We start from the raw sequence: 6737 nt of genomic DNA, 5'->3' as shown, positions 1-6737 counted from the left end.
TTTTTTTGTTTTCATTTTATTACTTGATCTGTTATCTTAGTTTAATTCTTGTTTCTCTTTGATTCTATATGACGGAATAGTGAAAGGTGGGTTACTAGAGCATTGCAGGACTACGGGAAAGAAGAGAAGAGAAGATTAATTGGATTGCATTTCAGGTGTAGTCGTCCCATTTTTTTTATTTTTTTTATTTTTATTTTCAAACTCTTTTTTTTTGGTAAAATAGTGATTTTTGAATTTTTAATTAATTTTTTTAGATCTGATTTATTTATCTTTTTAGTATTATTTATCTTCCGTTTTGTTTCTAGATCTATTTTTCTTTCTTTAATTAATTTCTTGTTCGAATTTCTATCTTATTAGGTTTGTGTTTTTCTTTTATTTCAGATAAAAAAATTATTTTATTTTATTTTATTTTATTTATTGTCGCATAATTTTCTTTTGTTTATTTTATATTTGGTTTAATTTTTAGAATAGCATTTTTCTTGTTAGAATTTATTTTGGTAGTTGTTAATCTTTCTAGCATAATTAATTCTTTTATTTTTTGTTTGTTATAATTATTTGTTGCCTTATTTAATTCTTTCTTTTTAGTTATTTAATTGAACAATTAATCGTTAAATAGGAAATTGTTTAAATTTTTGAATTTGAGTTTAAATTTCAAATTTCAATTTCAATTTAAAATTTAATTTGAATCTGAATCTGAATTTGAATTTGAATTTGAATTTCAAATTTCAAATTTCAAATTTCAAAATTTAAATTTACAATTTTGAATTTCAAAAAAAAAAAAAAATGTTAATATTTTAAAAGCTTTGCATTTGTATTCCAACATCTAGGAATTGATATGTTTTAGAGCATGCATCATATAGGATTATTTAATCGTTGAAATTATTTTGTTAGTTGTGAATGTGCTAGGTTTTCTTTTTATTTTAATTGCTTCTTGTGCTAAGTTTTTTTTATTCTTTTATGTTATATTGTTGAATTGCATTTTAGAAATAATTGTTCATGCATTGTAATTAGTTGCATTCGTTTTGTTTGATTGTTTTTGTTTCGTTAATCCAATTAAGGGCTTCCAACTTAAATAAGATAAGGTGGGGATTTCATCACCCTTCCTTGGCCCAAAAATCACCACACTTCACATGCGGTTTACCCTAAACCCTAATTTAAAATTTGGATAGCGAGATCCTTTAGGGAAGCCTCACATTTGGTTCAAAGGTGTGTTGAATTTTAGGAAAACTTATAATTACTTTCCATAACAGGTGGTTGGTGTCTAAGGAAAGAGGTTAAACGGCTACGCCAAAGCAGGTTTTGTGGTTACTTAATTAGGTCCTTGCGAGAGCAAGGGGAGCCTCCCACATTCCCACCTCTTACCTGGCTAACCAAAGGAAGTGGTGTAATTCCAAGTGAACATAAGAGGATTCACATTGGTTGAACCACTAGTTTAGGAAACCCTAGGTTAGCCCCTAGGTTGTGTGGTTGATTTGCTTACATTCTTTTTTTTAAATTTAAAAATTCAAATTTGAATTTGAATTTCAAAATCTGAATTTGAATTTAAAGTTCAAAAATTTAAATTTCAAATTTCAAAAAAAAATAATAAAATTTTAAAAATTCAAATTTGAATTTATATTTCAAAATCTAAATATGAATTTAAATTTCAAAAATTTAAAATTCGAATTTAATAAAAAAAGCAAAAAACAAAAAATCAAAAATCAAAAATCAAATTTGAATTTAAATTTCAAAATCTAAATTTGAATTTAAATTTCAAACTTTAAATAAAAAATTAAAAAAATTAAAAATTCAAATTTGAGTTTAAATTGCAGAATTTAAATTTGAAAGTAAAATTCAAAATTTAAATTTCAAATTTCAAAAAAAAGGGGGGTTAAAACAAAATGAATTCAATGGTTGGAGTTTATGGAATGAGAAACTACTTCCAACTTGAGCCACAAATAGATTGGAACCATGTGTCTCGACATCTGGATAAGATTAATGGGATGGCCCACAAAATTGACCAAGTCCTTGCATATCGCCAACAAAGCGGCCCATACCCAACTTTGTCAACCTATCCATCATGTTCCATCTATGCAAGCCCAGTCCATCATGTTAGCCAGTGCCCTACAGTAGGCCCATGTCAACTAGTCAGTCCAAACCAAGCACATGCGGCCAACAGATTTTTCCAACCCAATGCTAACCCACTCTTTAGTCCATATAACCCTGGGTGGGAAAATCAGCCCAACTTCACTTATAGGGCCCAAGCCCAAGAAACCCCCTACCAAATGTGCACTCTCAAAGGTTTGAAGGCCAGACCCACTGGGAGTACAATGATTACCCTAGGATTCAACCAGCTCAACCATGTCAAACCTACACATAGTCCTACTAGTACCATTCATCTAACTCCGTGGCCCAACAGTTTCAAAGGCCACAAAGGTAGACCCAATTCCAATAGATGTATCCTAGGAACCAACCGAGCCAACTGTATCAGGCTTACCCTCAACCTCCTCAGACCCGTACAGTAGATGACCAATTCATGCAGCTTTAGCAATAGTCCATCGATAGATTAGAAAGCCAAATAGGACGGCTAACCGAAGCCAAGGCGAGGAGAGAAGTAGGGCAAATACTGAGTCAACCAATTGCGACTCCTAGAAATCATCCACCAGGTTTTCCTCCACAACAAATTCAACCACCTCCTAAGAACCCATAGCCTGAAAATGCCAAAGTTGTTACAACCTTAAGGAGTGGGAGGATGTTAAAGGACCCGTGTGAGAAAAAGAGAGTTAATAAAGAAGAAAATGAGCAGGAAGACCCTAAGTTGGGGGGAGAAGAAGAAGGAAAGGAAACTTCAGAAGAAGAACCTTTAGTGAACCAACTCGTAGTTCCCTTTCCAACTACACTCACAGTCGGGCCAATGTGAAAGAAGAAAGATACTCGCAACAAGGAGAGTAGGAAAGTCCATAATAACTTCCCTCTCCTCGACGTGATCCAACATATCCCGGCCTTTGCCAAGTTTTTAAAAGATCTGTGTACTCAAATTATGGAACCACGATCAGCCCCACAAAGAATAATGCTCTCGACAGATGTTAGTGCAACTCTCCTAAACCACTTTCCCTAGAAAATGAAAGACCTTAGTGCTCCTCTCATAAGTTGTGTCATCTTTGGAATCACCTTCGATTGGGCTTTATTGGATCTAGGGGTTAGTATAAATATGCTTTCATCCATTCATGACAAGTTCAAGATCGATGAGTTAGAACCTACCCTGGTAATTCTACAACTCGCTGATTGGTCAGTCAAGACTCCTCAAAGTGTTATTGAGAACATCATTGTCAAGGTAGAGAGTTGTCACTTCCCAATGGATTTTATCGTCCCAGACATGACCCCAACTGAGGAATTGAACCACAATCCGATAATCTTAAGATGTCTATTTCTAACAACGGCCAATGCAAACACTAGTTGTAAATCAGGAGAAATGGACATTTCATTTGGGGAGCAGAAAGTCTGGTTAAACATTTTTAGTGCCTCTAAATATCGAAACCTAGGGAAAGATGAGTGCAAGGTGGATATAGTGAATAATCTTTTAGATGCCCTGCCTACCCCTTGGTTAGCCCAATCGGAAGATGAAAGTGAGTCAGAGAGTTTAGATGAAGAAAGTGCGTGAATGTGTCTGGCTAAAGACGTTAAACTTAGCACTGTTTGGGAGGCAACCCAACGTAATTTTCAATTACTTTTAAGATTAGAGATTCTCTTTTCTTGATACGAGACCAGGTGGTAGACCTTGAACCCCTCAGGAAAACCCTATTCATTGTTCCCTTTGGCCCAAATCCTTTTTGCATCATTCTAGTCATGCCATTAGGGACAATGGCATTTAAATTGGGGGTGAGGAATGAGAGAAAAAGATTGAAAAAAAAATGAGAAGCTAAACATTTAAATATGTAGAATTAAAATTTCACTAAAAATTTTAAATTTTTTTTCCATTAAAAGAAATTTCCAAACAGAAAAAGTTGAGGAAACTGATAAAAGAATATTGAATTTTGTAGAAATTGGTAGCAACTGATAGGTGTCAAAATTGGTCTTATTTGAATATCGTCAAAACCATTTAGAAATTAAGAAATACTCCCAAGTTTGCCCTTGCCAAAATAGGAAGAGAAAGATAGAGAAATTAAACAAAAATTTTTCAAATTGTTAGAAACAATGGACTACCCTGAACACAGTATTGCAAAAAAATAAAATAAATAAAAGAGAATAAAAGAATGGACACCCTAGACTTAGTAACCGAGTCTCTTCACCTAAGTCAAGTGCCGAGATTCGCGTCAAACGGAAAAGGGAATGCCAAAGACAATCACCTAACACTTAGTAACCAGGTCTCTTCACCTAAGGAAAGTGTCGAGATTTGCATCAAATGGTGGAAGGTAACAATAAAAATATGTGTGCATATCAAGTTTAGGGGTAGAAATCCACTGTAAAAAATGATAAGAATAATACCTGTTTGATTTTAAAATCAATCTTAGATTATCAAGACAATCTGCAATTGGAAGGGTATATAAGATTTTTAAGCTAAGTTTCTGTAATATTCAAAACAAGACGGTTTACCCCTAAAGCCCAATACCGATCTATACAAAGTTTGAGAAATCTGGAATCAGGATACTTGACTAATTCTGTCAGGGATAATCTTAAGATGGGATGGATCCCTATGCTCAGTGTAATTTTAAGGCTACATTGCTAAGGGACTAGCAATGGTTAAGTTGGGGGTGTGATAACTCTGCATTTTGATGCCTTAAGGGCATCATTTCAGGGGTATTTTCGGCCTTAGAATAGTTAAGATGTGTCATTTTCCCAGTTAAATGCAATGTTGTGGCCTCTAAGGGTCTTTGTGAAAATTCTAGGGAAAATAGGGAAGTTTCCATGGCTGAAATGCAGATTTTGGGAAGCTGGTGTGAAGTCCAATTAATAGAGGGGGTGTTTTTGTGAAAAACTGAATTTGGCGCCCCTCCTACTGTATTTGCATGCTCCACACGCCTTAGCAAACCCTAGGGTGCCTTTTAACCCATTCTTTTCACTCTTAACAAACCCTCGCCGCCCTAATTGCTAAATCCTCACATTCCATCCCTTCTAATCTCCACCATCCATTCTAAGGCACTCTCTTTTTAGCATTCTAACCCTAAGAGCCACCTAACTTCTAATCTTCACCATTTAGCCTTTAGCCATTAAATCTCAGCCTTACATAATATTGGGTGCCTTCTCAATTTCTTCTCAACCTTAGGATCACCCTAGAACCATCCTAACCCTTCTTTCTAAACCCTAGGGCACCCATATTTTTGCTAAAACCCAACAGCCGCCCCCTCTTTCTCTCTAATTCCAATTATATCCACCCTTGTCTATAAAAATGACCACAGGGGACCTGGAGAAAGGGTTGGTCAATTCACCCAGTTAACAAGGCTAAGATTTCTTGAGGAGTTCAAGGGTTGTAGAAGGGGTGGACGCCCAGATCTTGTCAGGAGGAGTTCCTGCAAGCTATTCAACCATTCTGCAACTACCGCCACTGGATCTGATCAACCATTCTTTTATTTTATTTATTTTATTTTCTGTTATTTTTATTTCTGCAATCTTTTAGATTTAATTCTTGTTCATTTCTCTGTTTTGCATATCTGAATTCGTTCGGTTCAAGGCTAAGGTGTCTCAAGGGGTTCGAGGGTTGTAGAAAGGATGGACGCCCGGTTATTGTCAAGAGGGGTTTCTGCAAGTTGTCTGGCAGATCTTCAACTACCGCCACCGGATCCAGATTCTAGATCAATTTTTTTATTTATTTCTTTTACTTCATTTGTTGATTCCCATACTTTATTAAATTTTGATTTTTATTTATTGTCTTCTTTAAATTCGAAACATTTAATTTCAGCAATAATAGATTTTATTTTCGTATTTTCTACTATCCCCGATTGCATTCTCTTGTCCGGATCTAAGTATATGTTAATTTTTCACTTGCTTTCCTATGGATACGACCTGTTCTCACCCATTTACTACGTTAGTAGTTGTTTGAGAAATGGTAAAAACTATAAATATTTAAACTAGTGTTCCAGAGTGTTTAACGACGCACTTCTGCCAACACCAGAAAGCCAATCCACCATTAACTTTTGTCTCCATTAACCTTCCTCTCGTTTCAGTTCCAACTCCAATTGTTGTTTAAGGTTTGTTTCTTCTTTTGGATTGCTGGAAATGATACAATCCAACGGGTTTCTCTTTCCCGCTTCAACTCTATCTTGGATTAAACCACAACTGACTTTGTTCCATTTCTTTAAGGCCTCAGTACACTTCTTCAATGTTCTTATTGATTTGGTCCATTGGTGGCCTTCCCGTGATGCCATTAACTGTCCAGTTTTCATACACCACCCCTTTACATTGTATGTGAGAGACACATTGGCTGAAATCTGAATGGGTCATCCTTTCCAATGTTTGGGTTTACAATCAATCAAAAGGCAATGATCAGATCCCACAAATGACTCATGAGGAGAGGCCCCAATCTGAAATAGATCTGATGTAAAATAGGTTGTGTTTAAAGCTGTAGAGAGTAGACAAAAGGTATCCCTACTTTCTAAGGAGACAGAAATTGGATCGCTACTTGCTTATACTATGGAGAATTGGATATGTGACCTTCTCTGACTAACTTCCTTTCAGAAGTACACTATATATTTACTACGTAGGAATTTTTAATTGTGCTGATTGCATAGTAAAATATGTTGTGTTTAAAGTTGTAGAGAGTA

This window comes from Nelumbo nucifera, chromosome 1, assembly GCF_055504915.1.
Source record: "Nelumbo nucifera cultivar China Antique chromosome 1, China Antique-T2T, whole genome shotgun sequence".
Lineage (NCBI taxonomy): Eukaryota > Viridiplantae > Streptophyta > Magnoliopsida > Proteales > Nelumbonaceae > Nelumbo > Nelumbo nucifera.
The sequence above is the reverse complement of the archived record's forward strand: the minus strand, read 5'-3'. Positions refer to the sequence as shown.